At 36.7% G+C, this 18,493-nt stretch overlaps 1 long non-coding RNA gene across 2 annotated transcripts in view; it reads left to right on the top strand.

Annotated features, from left to right (window-relative positions):
- Nucleotides 1-18,493, top strand: part of LOC136553504 (uncharacterized) — an 82,217-nt gene that overhangs the window by 50,988 nt on the left and 12,736 nt on the right. Inside the window, exons 3-6 of one of the 2 annotated variants that reach the window (XR_010783166.1) lie at nt 1,121-1,227; nt 3,416-3,460; nt 15,039-15,242; nt 15,331-15,542. This is a non-coding gene — a long non-coding RNA (uncharacterized lncRNA). Of the gene's footprint in view, nt 1-1,120; nt 1,228-3,415; nt 3,461-15,038; nt 15,243-15,330; nt 15,543-18,493 lie in introns of those variants that run through there. The other variant, XR_010783165.1, reaches the window with a different exon arrangement.

Here is an 18,493-nt window from a genome sequence, read left to right as displayed (position 1 = left end):
CCAGTTTGTACATATTATTTGATTCAATAAAGAGTAAAACCAACCCCTGAAATAATTTTCTGGAAGATGGTTTGATAACCTTATATGTCAAACCATTTCTTTAATATAATCAAAATTCCTATTTAAGATAAGCCAAAAAGTTTTGATCATTGATTCCTCCAATAAGGAAATTGGGTTTCCTGTGTAGATTGACATTCTTTGTGAAAATAACTAACTGGCCACACTACAAAAATGACAAGTGTCATTAGGGATTTGTGAGTAGTTTGATTTAATGCTGAACTATGATGTTAGACAGCTATTCTGCCTGTACTTCAGAAATGTTGGTTTTAAGGCATACCAATTAAAATGATTCTGTCAAGTCTATTCCCAAACTCCTCAGTCCCCCTTTCTTGGCTTAAAATCTTCAAATTTTTTCTGGCTTCCAAGCAGGTGACAGATTCATGATCTTGTTTTTACCCCCATATGCTAGTGTACTTTTTATCTCACCTACCTTGTTAGAAGCACGGGCAGGTGAGGGGATGTATTCTTTTCTAGTGTCTCATAGTGCTTATTGCACTCTACCTGAGAGCTATCTTGCACATCTAGACCTGGACATCCTTTCCTGCTCTTGGTGGAAAATGCATAGTTACATATCTACAAAAGATGTGGGAGAGATGGCAAAAGTTATTAAATCTGAGTGACTGCAGAATTAGGATACTGCAAAAGGTAACCCAGTTCTTAGTGTTTCCTTAGATTACTTTTTGGGGGGATTATATCCTAGCATTTCCTGCAGTCCAATTCTCTTTAACTGCTAAGAAGTTTTTGTCATTCAAATTCTTCAAGATATACATCTCAGGACACTCCCGCAGCTAATTTTATTTTTTAATCTCTGAGCCTCTGTGGCCTTCCAAATGTTCTTAAGCAATTCTAAATGAATTACCTTTTTATCAGAGTGCTAACCAATGTCATCCCTTTAAGGCAGATTGTCTTATCGCTATTAAAATTAATAAAATAATAAAAGACATGCATCTACAGTTACACATTCGATAGAGTCCTATCAGTTCCTCTAATATAATGTATTTAACAAGACTGCATTTATTAAAATGGAAAAAAAAATATACACACTTTTTTTGTCTTCCAGATTATTTTCCAATGTTACAGGAAATATTCTTCGTTCATTCAGCTGGTATCAGCAGGAAATCCAAGCATATTAATGAATAATTAATGGAAATGAAGCAGTTGGAACAGGTATACCATTAAAATCAATAATTGAAATTATTTATGGACCTCTAGATAGGAATGTATGGATAATTTTAATAACACTGTCCCATTTGATATGCTAAATATGTAGAATATGTGGCACTGCTTGTCTGAAAAAGGTGTTAAATGATGGAAAGAGCAACAAAGTGTTGACTATATGTCTCAGACACTTTCAAAACTTCAGAGTTCTAATCAGAACACATGAACTTACATTGAGACTTATGGATACATCTACACAGTCAAACAAGCTTGAGCATTCATTCCCTTATCATTGGCACTGATTGAACATTAATTTTCTTCCTGATTTCTTTACTAACCACCCCTTCCCAAAATAACTCTTTTAAGAATAAAGCATAATACATTAATGGGGAGTCCATGGTTGCCCTTGAAAGGGGAGGAAAATGGACCCCCCCTTCATTCTTTTCTGTCCTCCAATACTTAGGCTTTGCTCCAGTAGGTCTTCAAAGTGTTCTTCCTCAAGGTAAGGCCACACCCCATGGCACAGAGCAGTATTCATGCTGAATTTTGAACTAAAGAAGTGATGTCTCTGTTGGACCTCCACACAAAGGTCTCAAATTCTTTTGAATACTTTGAGCTGAAAGTCACACTCAAACACAATGGCGATGTGTTCTTTGAGTATGTTACCACTGAGCACCAGGATTAGGCTCAGAATCAAGCATTAAGGGTTTGGAAAAAAGCCAACAAGCTGGTCCTAGAGTAGAGAGGGAGATCTCCCCATGCCAGATGGTGTCACCTTGCCCTGGAGCCATTTAGCTCCATAGATACAGCACTGCTATTGCTAATTACAAGCCAAAGTCTTTGCACCAAATGGGCCAAGGCTCATCAGGCCGTATCAGAGCTCCCCTTGGCCTGCCTGGAGCATTGTTTTTAGCTTGTTTAAGTGTAATGACAATTTTCTGATGACCAAGTACTTATTAACTCATTAATTTCACTTTGCTCAACTTTCTAAAATTTTGTGGCATAACCCCAATGTTTATAGTAATAGTAATGTACTGATGATTTATGTGGATGGAAATACTCACTGTTGACTTAAAAATGTAGTTTGGATGCATAAAGGTCTGGTATGACAGAAAGGGCTTTGAGAATGGAGCCCTGGGATGCAGGGTAAGTAATGTTATGGGACAATAACAAAAAGGGCACAGGATTATACTGGAGACCCGAAGACTATAAACCATATATGAACCAAACAAACATGCACCATATGAAGAACTACATAGCAAATTCAGGACCAGTAACAACAGAATAGCTGACCTTCCCATCTTGCCTCAAATATCCTGACTATAGGGATAGATATATAATATTCTTATACAGTGGGAATTTTCCAGCATAACCTTTCTCATTTACTGTGAATAATTTTATTTGCTTTATGCTCTGTAACGGGTGTTGTAATGAGTAGTACCCTCCTGTCGCAGACATCCTTTTTTGAAAATCCTTTTCTTGGGATTTTTTCTTCCTGAGAAGCTGAGAGGCCTCAGGAACAAAATGTAAACAATGGTTATCTGCTGCTGTGGAATGCAACAGGTCCATCTGTGATTGGTCTCATCTGCTTGTTTGTAATTAATGGCCAATCACAGCAGAGCTGACTCAGACAGAGAGTCTGAGGCAGATGCATTTGTTATCATTCTTTTCTATTCCATTCTTAGCTTAGCTAGCCTTCTGAGATGAGACTTTTCCTTCTATTCTTTTTAGTATAGTTTTAATGTAATGTATATCATAAAATAATAAATCAAGCCTTCTGAACATGGAGTCAACATTCTCGTCTCTTCCTTCACCTGAAAACCCCTGTGAACACCGTCACACCCTCCACAACTTTCCTGCCTGTAAAATCAAGCAGTAAATGTCAAAGATAACTATAGCCCTTTTTTGTAGCAGACAAAATACATTTGTGTGAACTGTTTTCAAATACTAAAGTATTCAGACCTATTAGGTCCATGCAATTCAAATAACTCAGCACAAGGGACGAAGGAGGCATTTGTTATCTATGCTAGCCCTTTTTTAGGATACAGCCTGCTGAAATAAAATCACAATCAGAAAAATCACAGCACAGAAGAACACTGGTTTCAGAAACTCATTATGGCATCTTTCTATATTGGTATCATGAAGAATTGATGGATTTATGTTTGAGAGAACTAACCAAAGAATTTTTTATTTACAGATGAATGTTTGGCAATAAACTATTAAAGAAACCTGGGATCAACAGGTGGGTAACTATTGTAGAGTGAGAAACCTTTTGGAAGCCAATTTATTATCCCCTATAAAATCTGTAAACAGATCATGAGCAGATCATGAGCTGCCAGTAGATGTACTACTACAGAAAATCTTAGTATCATTTCTGGATAATAGCAGAGTCCATCAGAAAAAAAATTAAAAAAGAAGAAAATAATAACTGTCTATTTTTCAAATACCAGATCTGATGAAGGTTGTGTAACTAAAGTGCTAGCAGCTGAGCCTTTCCTTTTCATCTGCTAAGTGCTTTCCAGGACCATTTCAAATCAGCAAAGGCTCCAGCATGACCTGATATGGCCAGATGTAAGCTTGAAGTCTAGTGCTTCACACTAATAAAAATTATAATTATTTGCCAAATAAAGATTAGGTGGCAGAAATATAATTGGAAATTACCAAGAAACAGAGAAATTAAAATACACACAAAATGAATCCCATAGGTTTTACTCCACAGGCATATTGGACACAGCAAATTTCTAAGCTGGCAGGTGTGGCTTAGATTGTATGGCTCATGTTGTGTAATATTCTAACTCTGACGAGAAGTGCTGAGGTTTGAATCTAAATTAGACATTTTGTTACTGACTTCTAATTGCTAAAAATATTTATGGCTTTTTTTTTTTTAGGGCAGACCATATTTTCAAATTCAATAAAACAGATATTAACATCACACCTTGTTCAAATGTGCTGAAATTTTCAGATTGTTTCTGAAATATTTCAGCTTTTTTCCTAGTCTTGCCTAAAAAAAAATCTTTATTTGATTTACTTAGTTTCATATTACAATGAGAGAAAATATGCATATTTCCCTTTTCATTATCAAACTAGTCTTAAGGTGGGATAATTTCTGCAAATTTTTGCTGTCTCAGTTTGACCTCTGTTGTCAGAGAGAGAAAACACTGTAAAAGTGTGACTTGTCCCACTTTTCATAGCTATCAAGAGCTGAATTTGACATAGCTCTCTATTTCAGTTTCCTGATTGTGAAATATAAATAAGAACACTTACTAACTTTAAAGAATGTGTTAAATATAAATCAGTGGTTTATTGCCCGATCAGATATTGTACCTGATAGCCCTGGGAACAGTCTTTGTGATTCCTTTCTTACTGATTAACCAGTTTAAAAATCTGTGACAAGACTTAGCCTTTTATCTTATAGCTATTCCTTGGTTGTAATGAACTTTTATGTACCCCATTGCCAGAAAAAGAGACATAAATTACATCAATTAGTGTGATATAAATCTATTGTTTATTAATTTTTTAGTAACCTCGTATGGGTTAAAAAGGCATCAATTTCACATGTATGAATTTGTACCTATGCACTGAGTCAGATTGTATTCACCTCACTTTAATTACCCTCTAAATGAATTTGGTTTTAGCATTGAGATGAGACATCTGAATCTGTAACTTTCCAGATGTTCTTTTTTTCAGAAATTAAAGTAAAAAGCAGAATACCAACCCAAGAACCTGCACAATGGGTAAATTCACACTGTTTTTCTGTAACAATGGTAACAACTTGAACACACATAGGAAAAAAACAGCCCCAGATATGTTGTTTGTTTCAGTCATAAAATCATATGATGCATAGAATCATAGCATGTTCTACACTGGAAGGGACCTTTAAAGATAATCTAGTTCCAACCTCCACTGCCATGGGCAAGAGTTCTTACCATGAGACCAGGTTGCTCCAAGTCCCTTCAAACTGGCCTTAAATACTTCCAGGGACAGGGCACCCTCTTCCTCTCTGGGCAACTCATTCCAGTATCCAATTACCTTCAAAGCAAAGAATTTTCTCCTAACATCTAATCTAAATCTACCCTCTTTCAGCCTAAAGCCATTACTTCTTGTCCTGTTGCTAGATGTCCTTGTAAAAAGTCCCTCCCCAGCTTTCTCATAGGCCAGTTTTAAGTACTGATTTGTACTTAGTGAAGCCATGTTAGCTGTTCCAAATCATCTCCTCATTTTCCATGTGTTTTAGCACAGTTTTCTGGAGAATCTGCTCAGTGATCTTGCTGGTCACAGAGTTGAGACTGACTGGAGTGTTCCTCAGGCCCTCCTTTTTCCTCTTCTAAGAAGAAGGGTTATTGTTGTAGTGCGTTTTTATACTTTGTAATACTTTGAAGTAGTTTTGTTTTGTATTCCCATATTTTTCCCAAATGGTTTATCCCAGACTGTACCCCCCTCCCTTTACCTGTGTTATCCCTCTCCCGGGATGAGATCATCCCCAAACCCCCACCCTGGCTCTCTGTCAATCACTCAACCTCCCATCCCTCCATCCAGAAGTTTCGGTCCAGGTCGTCGAGTGATTTTCCAGAGGCCAGGGGTCAGCCCCCCAAGCCTTGCCCCATGCGCTGTCCTATATGTCTATCCCCCAGCATCCATCCCTTAGGGTCACTCATTGGTTGGTAAAATGTTATCTGGTTTTGGTTTCCACCTCCCTTTAAAATGTGACCTTGGCACATCTCCCGGGGCTTTCAGCAGGAGGCCCCCTGAGGTGCAGGAGCTCCCTTGGGATCCTTATAAAACCTTGGATTAACCCCTGCTAAGAGTCGGCCCTTTCTCTTCTACCGATGTCTCTGGTGTCTCTTGTGCTGCACAGGCGCCCAGCCCAGGTGCCCTCAGCACCCTCGGGGCACAGAGAGTGTCTCCCCCCAGCCCAGGTGCCCTCAGTACCCTCGGGGCACAGAGAGTGTCTCCCCCCAGCCCAGGTGGCCTCAGCACCCTCGGGGCACAGAGAGTGTCTCCCTGCCAGCCCAGGTGCCCTCAGCACCCTCGGGGCACACACAGAGAGTGTCTCCCCCCAGCCCAGGTGCCCTCAGTACCCTCGGGGCACAGAGAGTGTCTCCCTGCCAGCCCAGGTGCCCTCAGCACCCTCAGGGCACACACAGACAGTGTCTCCCCGCTGTCAGCCCTGTCGGGGCTGCCCCCCGGTGTCTGCTGACTCGGGACTGGCCCAGGGTTCCTGAGAGGCTGCCAGAGGGACCGAGACAGGTTATGTTTCCTCTTTTCTGCCACGACTTCTCACACATGGTGGCTAGTATTAGCCTCTTTGCAGGTTCCTGGTTTGTCTGCTGTTTCTCAGTAGTCCATCAATTAGAATGACTGACCAGGTTTGTCCTTGATTATTGTTTGTTAATGCTAATTCGCCAGGGTTTATGTCTCTCCATGTTTTGTCTCCCTCCCTTTCCTTATCCTTCCAACTGAAAAAAATAAACACCTTCACAACCTACATAACCTTCCCAGTTTGTGTGATTGATCAGGTTTGCTGACTTCACCATCTACATTACTGCATATTGGTCAGGTTTCTCTCTGTATGTTCTTGTTTTGTGGCTCCTTTGACCAGGTACCATTAGAGAAGCAGGCCCTCTCCTTACACTTACTCCTTTAATAAGCACTTTCATGCAGGGTGCAGATACATTCATATTGACCTGGTATAATTGGTGAGTGCCCACAAAAAGAGTGTTTCACATTCTCCATTTCCCCCATCACCAAGTTTTTGATTCTGTCATCTTTTGGCAACTGTCTACTCTTAGTTCAGGGGTGAAGAACTATTTCATTGTTCAGCTACACTTCTATTCCACTACAGCAGTGGGATAAGGAAGAGATTTCTAGTGAGATTTCTATCCCAAACCTAACCAAAGCTGTCATCTGAGTTTTACATGACAGAAAAAACAAATCATCATTTTACTTGTACATTGTGTGTAAGACTATAGTGTTTTAACAGTAAGAGAAGTCTTTGCTTGCTCTTCTGAATTACATTTATAGGAAAAATGTTTTAAAGAAAAAAAAGAAAGCAAAATAAATTCCATTACTTCTTTTGAGGTGCTGGATTTATAAACTTTAAAATATATTTGTTATTCCATTTCTGTCTTTGAATCCTAGTATTTTGGTTTCAGAAAAAAAATAAGCTACACTTACAAACTAGTCAGTGATATTAGGAAGTATAATTTTGCCTGTCTAAGAAATTATATGTTAATTTAACCTTTATTCAATGGTTTTCAAATGTACTGACTAAATGAAATTAGCTGTCAAATTATTTTCTGATATTTAATATGTCCTCAGTTACTTATGATTTTTTTCTGGTCCAGAGCTCCCGCCTATGAGTTATACCTATATAAACACAGAATTATTATAGAGTAAAAATATTACACAAATTTCCTGAAAATGGCTCCAGCTAAGGTGTGGGCCAACCAACTCTGTCATATTTAAAAGGTCACACATTCAATAGAGAAAAGTCAAATAATAACAGGGTTTGTTCACCACTCAAGTTCATAAAAGATATAGCCCTTTAGCAAGTAATTTCAACGCTAAGACAAAATGTTCTTAGGGCAGGTCTCTTACTGTAGGTCTCTTGCATAAAAGCTCTTGATTCTTGCTTCTCTAAAAAATTATTTAGAATACTTAAACCCATATATGTTGAGAAATCCTGTGGCAAGTTTTAAGGTGACTTTAAGGCATGAATTCAATTACAAAAATATATTCTGTCTATTCTGCTTGTTTGTGTTTCAACTACAGAAGCCTAATAGTGTCACCATCCAGAGGTGAACACAGTTCTGTATCATCAATTTTTAGCTTAGCTTCAGTCCAGAATTTTAGATTTCTGGGCTAGGAGAGCACTGCAACCTTAGTTGTCTATTGAAAAGAATGGTTTTACCTCCTAAAATTATTTATGAAGGAAAAAATTACTTCAGAGATTCAGCCTATGTTTAATATTTGGGATTTGGAATCCATCAAGCATGTTTCCTGGAGAGATGCCATTCAGGATTTAATTTGCTTTAAAGACTAAAGGCATAGGGCCAAACTATTTACTGAGGGCCAATTCATGCACATCCAGGGCTCCTAAATATCCATTCAATTGCATTACTCTCCCACTTCCTGGAATAGTTTAATCTTTTTTTGTAAGTGCAATGATGAAAGAGGTGCTGTGGCAAAAAGAAGCGCAAACGAGGGCCAGGATGAACAAGGTTTTGATACAGGGATAGGAAGAAAACCACATTTAAACAACATAATCCAGGCAGTTGCCAAGAAGAACTGGAACAGATTCAGTCAACGTCATAAAAACCAGAATTTGGAATGCATTTATAATTTAAATTTATATACTAATTCCATTTAGTATGCAATTCAGACCACTAGTGTGTCCTAAAGAGCACTGAGCATCTTCAGTGTCCCTTTAAGAATAAACAGAAGTGTCCCAAATATATGAGTATTTGAGGACAGCAAACTGCCCTAATACAATATAAATAAAAAGAATGGAAACAACCCAACTGACATTCCCTTCAGAATGTTATTTTCTCATATCATATTTGCAGGCTAGGGAGGGAATCCTAAATCTTGACAAACAATAGCCGTTGAGATAGATGGAAGATTCCCTTCCCTACAGGCAGGGAAGCAAACAATGCATATGTAAAACATAAAGAAAATAATTATCCTGTCTCTCCACGGTTTGAAGTTCCTGCCCCAGAAATAGAACCTGCTGTTAAACAATGGGAATTTCTAACTACACAAGCTCTAACAGCTTGTTTTCTTTCATAAGGCTCAGCTTGTTTTCTTTACATCCTAGATAGCAGAGAAACACTAAATCTGGGATACTTTCCTATTATCTGTTTACATGAGAACTTAGTTATATGTAAAATACATAGACACTCATTGAATACAATGTCCATGATCACAAATTTATGAATATTTAGTGCTCATTAGTAAATTCTCCATCCCTCTGGAGATCGGTTCCAAATGCTGCTTTCAAACTGTCTCTTCCAGATAAATTAATCCCTTCCCAAGATGTTTCTAGCTTCCAGGTTTTTATAATTTTATTATGTCTCCTTTTGTTTGGAAAAGGGAATTAGTTAATTTTTCAAGCTTCCCTAATTAAGAACATAAAATATGAAATATTATTGTCTTAGAAAATGGCCCTTGTGGTCATTTCTACAATGATTGTTGGGTGCCTAACTTGTATTTAGGAGACTTAGCTCCTTCTGAAATCAGTAGCTGTTTAAGAAAAACTGTCTTCCACATTTCAAACTAATAGAGTCAAGAAAACATTTAACTGCTTAACTCATAAACTGTAATTGACTTTTCAGGTTTGCTCTCAGGAAACAGTTTATTTTCTCCAAAAAAGGACATGGTTGCTGTGTGATCAACTGCTGGGGAAACCAATTTCACTATATAAGTTGAATTTCATAGGGTTTAGAGAGGAAATTGTGATTTTTTTAACTAACCATCATGTGCCTATAACAGATGAATAATGGAGGTAAATTCTTTTTATTATTTCCTTATGGTCGTGAATCTCTTCAGTTAAGAATGACCTTCATTTGCTACTTTTGAAGAGATGACAGATGGAATCAGTAGAATAAGTCATGTTCAGATATACATTTAAGTGGATAGACAGAAAATTGGATGTAATAAAAGATAGGAGAAAGCAAAATGATGGGGATAAATTGTAAGATATTACAAGTTTCTGAAAGCTAGGAATCAGGAAAAGCTGGGATTAAAAGAAATGTGACATACATAAGAAGATAGGGAAGAGGAAAATATAAAAGACCGGGTTCAAAGTTTTTATTCATACTAATTTTCAGGTATTGTGTTAGCAAATTTGGAGGTTTTCATCTGTTAAAACCCACAAAAGTATCCTCTCATTTGACGTTGTCCTTCTAAGTATCTGCATACTTTATTCTTGCTATACTAAAAATATTAATAAATAATATTCAGTAATATCGGATTACTGAACTTAATTTATTCATAAATGACATGTAAAGAGACTTTTATTCTAATTCTTGGATCAGACCAGGTTTTTCTTATTTGTGTAACTATCAAAATTCTTTCTTATTGAAACAAGTGTCCAAAGGTAATGTACTAAATCATAGATTTTTTCTTTGCTAGATTTGTAATTGTATTCACCTTTTAGAAAATTGAAAAAAATTCATCTCTGTGGTGCTCCACCAGATATATTAGCATAATCAGTGGTATGCTTCTTTAATGCTGTGTTCATATTGAAAAAAACACGAACATGAACCTTGTGCTAATTAGACACATGAAAAATCCAGTGAGATGCTAAGTGTTAGACTTAATGGTACCTCAGATTACACATTTTAATCAAAACTGTGAAGTTAATACATAATGCTAATGATACCACAGAAATTAATTCAAACAGATATATTGTAACATACTACTAGGCTTAAGTGCATTTCTCTTTAGAGGTTTCTAATCTACTTCCTAATTATCTAATTAGTAACAAGTATTTCTAATTTTTTAAACTTTTAATGAGAAATCTTGGCAAGCTGAATACTGTTTTCTTTTTTAGCAGAAAACATACAAAACATAATTGCTACTTAAGAGCAATAATGTATCTTTATCAATTTATGCCATGATATGTCAGGGCAATATTTTAAAGCCTATACTTGGCAGTATAGGCAGAATCCATAACTTTTCTGTGACATCTAAAACTTCAGAGAGTGCTAAGGAAAAGGTGCAGGCAGCCTCAGTATCTTTCTGAACATATTTTGATGCCATGGCAGCACTGAATAAAAATATTCATGCCCCTGTCTATTCCCATGAGCAGCAAGGCTTGAGAAGATAAAATAAAACAATTTTAGCTTATGGATTTTGTGCTTCATACTCCAGTGCATCATGCACTCTGAATCATGCGTGGTAATGAAAAGAGAATCATTACATATGAATCTGGACCCATTTTAAAAATCTTTATCCATGCACATAGTGTCCCATCCTTTGAATAAATGGAACTGTTAATGTTCTGTTCAGTAAGAAAGAGCCTTGTGACATAGGAAAGAAAACAGGTAAGCAAGCTTTTGAAGAAAATAAATTACTGTTGTATATGTGATTCTCTTGTATATCTTACTACAGAAGAAGTACAGTAGACAATTTGCATCAGTAAACAGAACAATTTTGGAAAAATGTCTCTTTTGATTTCTTGGTAACTTCAGGGTAAAATTCTGCTACTCTAAGGAAGCCACTACAGCAAGACACACAAATTTATTATAACCACACACCTAGCCTAAGAATTGTTAACATTTTAGAATAGCTTTTTAGTTTACCAAACTTAGCTACAGACAACTTCTCTTTTAAGACTGAATTCCTGAAAAAGCACAGGCCAGTCTTATCCTTTCTCCTAAACTGCTGTTTCTGCCCAATCTTTCAAACTTGGTAACTCTACCCTGTGTACAAAAGGTTCTCTAATTTCCTCCCTTCACTTCAGCTCTTCTAGGAGTGATTTCAGTGTAACTGCCCATGCATCTGCAGAATCATGCTTCTCTTCAGTAACAAAGTATAGGTCTGTCTCTCAATGTCCAGCGAAAATGATCTGGAAAAGTTTCTTCTTTGAAGAGTTTTCTCATCTTACTTAGTTGTCCAAGAAAATGAATAGAATTCTCTATTTCCACAACTAATCTGAACGAAACACTGGGAAGAAGGCTTAGTTCATAGGATGGATAGTGAAAGTCTAATTTTTGTAAGCAATTTTTGCCAAAACAATTCTTACAAACTTTACAAAGACTTTGCACATACACTTTTTATGTTGCCATTCTTGCATCAAAATCTTCCTATAAACAAAAAGAAACAAACTAGATATAAAAAGCAAATAATTCACTGTTAGTGGAATTAATAGTTTTCAGTCCTATGGTCCCAATCACCTAGTTAAAACAGAAAAGTCTTAATAATAATGCATTTCACCTAGTTAAAACAGAAAAGTCTTAATAATAATGCATTTCAAGCCTGTATACAGTAAATACCTTCCCAGTAATTGACCCCTTTCTCTAGTAAAAAAAATGACAAGTTTGTCTATTTTGGTAGACCAAAACCTTTTAGATTATGTTCATATTGTCTACCTGCAATTAAAAAGAAAGAACTGAAAAAAAGTTTAAAAGTCCTCAAACTAAATGTTTGGTTCAACTTAGATATATTTTATATCTAGAAGCTAAATTCCCCCACTTACAATTGATATGCTATGTATAAAACTACAGATGGCCTAACTATAGAAACTAAAGGAAGTATTTAATATTTTTTCCTGATATTATTTTTTCATGATTGAATGGTGTTTACATCATTCATATGCTGCAAAGTCTTTGGTTTATCTCCCTGTTTGATTGTGGAATCATTCTGCCTTTCATCCTAATTAATTTCTAAGAAAATCATGTTGTCATTTCTGGGTATGATAAAGAGGTCAGAGCACACTGGGATCTCACTTCTCCTGGATTTCAGAGATTTTTATTGTGGTGTCTTGCACAAATAAATTTGGAAGTAAATCACAAAGGCAATAATCCTAATCAGACAGCACTCTTCCAGAAAGTGCATTGCTCATGCTTCTTGATCAACACAGGGGTGCTGAACTCTGGTGTTTTGCTTTGGTTTTATTTAGATCCCTTTCTAGTGAGTGAATTACAGAGAACAGATAATGACACAAATAAGGTAGATTAGAGGGAAGGCATATTTTTAATGTACTTAATAAATGACTCATAAAAATGCTAAACCACAAATGTCAAATTACTCTGACTGTACCATCTCAGATACTTTCTGGCAAAATTTTCCACTCAGCCAGTGCTCTATATTTCACAGTATTGTGAGTAGTGCTGGTGAAAACAAATTAAATACACCCCAAGTTTCCTTCTTTTTCCCCACAAAAGACCATTAGAAGATCTGAAGCTAAATCCAAACCACTTTCCACTTTTTTTTTAAACTGGGAAAATATAGCTCAGATGATTTGCTTGTGGAACTAAGGGTTTTCACTGCTTTAAACATTATTTGCAAAATTTTCATATTTATGGTTTAAAATGGGTGCCTTTGACACTGCTTTTTCAAATATGTATACTTAAATAGAATATTTTGAATATATAAATCAGATATGAAAATATTGTAAATAAAAATATTATATTTTGAACGCTCAGATTTTTTGGCTTATGTAAACCCAGCCTATGGGATTATGGCAGTTAAAAGCATGAGAGAAATTGTTCAGGGAGACTTGACTTATCTTTTGTCCTTTGGCTCAGGGTCTGAGACACTTTTAACCACGGTAGCATACAAGCAAACACATCGATAAGAGTGCATATTATTCTCCCTAAGGATTGTGGAACTTCATTAATAATGCCAGCCAACATTGTTTGCAGGGTCAAGTCATGTTTCAGTTTTCTAATCTTCAAGACCAAACTGCTGTAAAAATATATGAAAACCCTATCTTGCTGGTTCATGAAAACTCAGAAGCTTATCATTTGTCAAAAAGTGATCTTTTTTGCTCAGGGTCTCTGTCTCTCTCTTTTATTAAATACAACTCTTCATCCTCATCCCCAAGTGCTGCAGATCTATCTGCCTTTTTGACAAAACAGTCTTCTGAAACTTCTAAAATTTTCAGAGTTTAGCTTCCATGGGCATTTTCTTATGCATCAGCTATCAGTGGCTTGGTGCTGTATTTTATAATGTAGATCCCAAACCCCCAAGCTCCTTGTAATTTTCTTAAATTTAAGAAAAGAATTAAATTTATTTAATTATACCCTCATTAAGAAAGAAAAGAAAAAAAACCAGATAATTCTTCAGTTCAAAAAGTAGTTTTTAATTTATTTTTCTAAACAATGTTGCCAATAAAACAAATCAGTAAATAAGAGTTCAGTACTATATCAAAAAATAAAAGCATAGAATCATTAGGGCTGGGAAAGGCCTCTAAGATAATTGAGTTCAGTTGTTAACTCAGCATAACAATGTTCCCCATGTATCCATGTGCTGCTTCCCCAAGCCTTTTGAACATTTCCAGGGATGATGATTGCTGAACCACCTACAGTGGGCCTTGGCCATTAATGCAGCCTGCCCAGATCCCTCTGTAGAACCTTCCCACCCTCCAGAAGGTCCTGTTGAGCTTTATGCAATCTTCAAACTCTCTGAGGGTGCACTCAGTCCCCTTATCCAGATCAATAAAGATATTAAACAGAATTGGCCCACAAACTGTGTCCTGGGAAGCACAACTTACGACCATTCACCAGCTGGATTTAACTCCATTCACATCTATTCACAGAAAGAGTAAATTAAATGATAATATTGTTACAATTAAGGAAATCTAACAATGTTTTTGTAAAATGCTTATTAAAATCTAAAGATATTGAAACTAGAAATAATTGATCAAAATAAAAAAACCCATCTTTATTTTTTCCCTCATTTGGTTTGATGAAATATTTGCTTTTTCCATTACTAAAAAATGCAGGATAGTAAATATTTCTAGTTCAGTGAGCAATCTTACACTTCATTGAATTCTCTGAAATAAGCCTACCTTTAATTTCCATGTATGTTTTTGGATAGAAAGGGTGACTTAGCATTTCTGGATTGGTTTAACAGCTTGCCTGTGTTTGTTTGTATGTCTAATTTTATTTCATTTTGCTGACCTATACATTTGCTTTAATGACTTTATTTGCTGTGTGAAGCTGAGAAATAAAAAATCTTGCTAAGTCTTAGATTTGGCAGACTTAACTTTGTGATCCCAAGCAAGTCATCAAAATTCTCTCATTTAAAAATTTGTTAAATGGAGCGATAAAATCAAAGTTTACCTAATTAAGGACTGTATTGGGTTTGCACAGCCAGGTTTTGCTAGCAGTGGGACTACAGTGGTGCCTGTGAGAAGATGCCCTAAGCTTCCTTCACATCTGGTGGAACCAATGCCAGCTCCAGGACAGAACTGCTGCTGTCCAAGGCCAAGCCCATCAGAGATAATACCTGAAGTAATTGTATCCAGGGAAGAGAGAAGTGATAATATGTGAAGTGACAACTCTGCAGACACCAAGGTGAGTGCAGAAGGAGGGGCAGAAGGTGCTGCAGGTGCCAGAGCTGAGATTCCCTGCAGCCCATACTGAAGCAACTGTGCTCCCGTAGCCCATGGAAGTTCACAGAGATGCAGAGATCCACCCTCAGCCTCTTGAAGACACCTGTGCCAGAGCAGGTCACTGCCCAAAAGAGGGCTGTGAACCTGTGAGAAGCCCATGCTGAAGCAGGCTCCTGGAAGGAACCTGAAGACCTGTAGAGGGAGGAGCCCATGGTGGAGAAGTTTCCCTGGTGAGACTTGTGACCCTTTTGGGGACCCTTTTGAGCAGGCTTTCTTTGAATGACTTTACCCCTTGGAAAGGGACCCACATTGGAGCAGTTTGTGAAAGAGCTGTAGCCTGCAGGAAGGATCCCATGCTGGAGCAGGGCAAGAACTCCTCTCCCTGAGCAGTAGTCAAAATAACATTTTGTGATGAACTGACCACCATTTCCCCATCTCCCCGTACTACTGGGGGGGGAGATAGATGTTGGGAAGGAGGGACAGGTTCAGGGAAGGTTTTTTAAATATTTGTTTCAATTCTTATTATCCTATTCTGTTTTTGACTGATAATAGATTCAATTGATATCGCCAAGTCAAGTCTGTTTAGCCTGTAATAGTAATTGATGAGTTATCTCTCCCTGTCTCAACTCATAAGCCTTTACATCTATTTTTTCTTCCCTGTCCAGTTAGGGAAGGGAATGATAGACAGCCTTGGGTGCATAGCTGGCATCCAGCCAGGGTCAACCTACCACAGACAGTTTCATAAATTATCTGTAAAAGGGTTTGTGAAGTCATTCAACAGTAGGATGATGAATGTTGCATAAATAAGACACAAGTCCTTTTATAAATTAAACACCAGTTGAAAAGTATAAAATAAATAAAAGTTATGTTTAGTAATTCAGGGTGATTTCCAGCAGTGTTATGTATGCTATTTCAATCAAAAAATTGAAATATCCCCTCAGAGCATGAGGGTATATACAACAAGGTATTCATTCTAAAGCTGCTCTGACTAATCCCATAGCTCCATTTTTTTCTTCCTAATGCGCTCCGACTCTGAATGGCCAATCTTCCCCCTAGTCATCAAAATCTCTAATTTCCCAAGTACTTGATTCATAACCTTTCAAGCATGTCCGCTCTTTTCTGTTCCAAGTGGTGTCTTAGTTTTGCTATCACACTAAGCTCCCTTTCAACTCCCCAGCCTTCTGGATGCCATCCTCAACTACACAGTACCACTGTGCCCCCCATTTTTATGCCCTGCCTGAAGTTTCTGTGTTCATGAACCTCATCTTTCTTTGTCCTCCAAATCCTGTATATTGCATAGTCCACTTCCTCACTTCCTACATAATTCAAAAACGTGTCATAGTCCCACAATTTCTGCTGTTGCTTTCTCACTGATCATTGAAACTTGCTTTTCATTCCCATCTTCACCAGGAACATAGACTTGGCTGCTGTAGGAAGGATTTACCCTGACAGGGCATTTGCCAAAATCTAGTTGGATGCAAGCAACAGCACAGAAACTGAGATCCAAGAACAAAAAGGGCAAAAGGACAGACTTCACCAAGAAACTGTTAGTTGTTCTTTTTCTTTTTTATTGACATGACTTGGAGAAGGGAGAAAATTGTAATTTTTCCAGTTGGACAAATCTGAAGGTGATGGTACAGACTTGCAGAAGGATATGAAAATGTTATCTGAGTAGTATATGCTGATGGAATTCAGCGTTGATAAGTGCAAGGTAATATGCCTGAGGGAAAATATGACAGAAAGTTAGCTGCTGCTTCTCGTGTAAGTGATCCTGAAGCTACTGTTGACAGTTCTCTGAAAATTTCAACTCAGTGTTCAGCATCAGAGATATGAACAACATATTAAATAACTATATATATTATAAATAATTAAGAATAATTATATTATAAATATTATTATATATTAACATATGGTTTGTAAGCAGTTTCAGTGCTGTGTACAATTCTTATGACCTTTATTTTCATCAGTAAAAAAGGCTTTAAAAGAAAGAAGAGATTTTCTATCAAAATTATTTCCTACTTTGGGGCATGGGGAGGTTAGCATTTCAACTTATGAAAATGAGCTACATCCAGGACACTTTAGTAGAGAGAGTTAAAATCATGAATTAATGGAGCAAGTTGATAGTGATTATTTCTCATTATCCAAAAAATTACTAATACCTAATGAAATTATCCAGTACCTGATAAACTCTTTTAAGCACAAGCATAAAAGCACTTTTGTGTATAATTAGCTATGATAATTTATAATAGAAATATGTCTTGGGTACACATTTAGCTTGGCAATATTTAGTCATAAGCCAGCTTTGGAATGATAACCCATGGAAGATTTATATAGTATATGACCTATTTCCTATACCATTAAACATCTACCACTGAGTAGTATCAGAAGAATTTGAAGAATTAAAAATGCTCCAGAGTTTTGCAAGTTCTGCTGCTGCTCTCCCACTGATCACACAAAAGATACATTAGCTTAAAAAAAAAATAAAATCCAAAACCCAAAAAAACCCACACCCTTACCCTCTCCCCTCCACCCCCCAGAATTATTTCTTTCCATTTAATGTTAAGAGCTTGGCATAATCCCACTCGAAAGATCAAATATAAGAAATAGCATAAATTAGACCTGAGACCTATGGAAATTAAGTTAATAGTCTGATGTGTGATTTTTCACTGTGATGTGTGATTTTTCACTGTGATTCACAGATGGATTGATATGAAACATTTTATTTTTTCCTGCATTTTGTTTTTTATTGCTCTACTAGGGCTACTAGCCCCAACTGGACCCAGGTTCCCAGCACAGTTATATTTTCCATGATCAGAATGGGCCATGAAATCTATTTCAAAGAAAGCAGCAAAATCATGCAAATCTTTGATGCTTCCCACAGCTCCCCCTGCCAAAAGAAGAGAGAAATTCTATGAGAGAATTTCAGCAAAGAGAAACTCTATCAAAAAAAAGAAAAAAACCCAAACCCTTACTGGTCTGTAACTAGACCATTAACTGAAAGTCTCCTGGAAAGTACCAAGATATTACCAATTTTTTTTTAATTACAGTAATAAGAAGATGGATTCCTGAAAAAAGTATATGTTTTTGACGCTACACACATTTTTTCTAAAATTACAGTGTAATTTACTTTTGAAACCATAAAATTGTATTATGAATGGTAAAGTTCATATGTAAGTATGAAGCTGGTATGAAACATCAAAGCAATAACACTAT

This window comes from Molothrus aeneus, chromosome 2 (genome assembly GCF_037042795.1).
Source record: "Molothrus aeneus isolate 106 chromosome 2, BPBGC_Maene_1.0, whole genome shotgun sequence".
In the NCBI taxonomy this organism is placed as follows: domain Eukaryota; kingdom Metazoa; phylum Chordata; class Aves; order Passeriformes; family Icteridae; genus Molothrus; species Molothrus aeneus.
The sequence above is the reverse complement of the archived record's forward strand: the minus strand, read 5'-3'. Positions and strand labels throughout refer to the sequence as shown.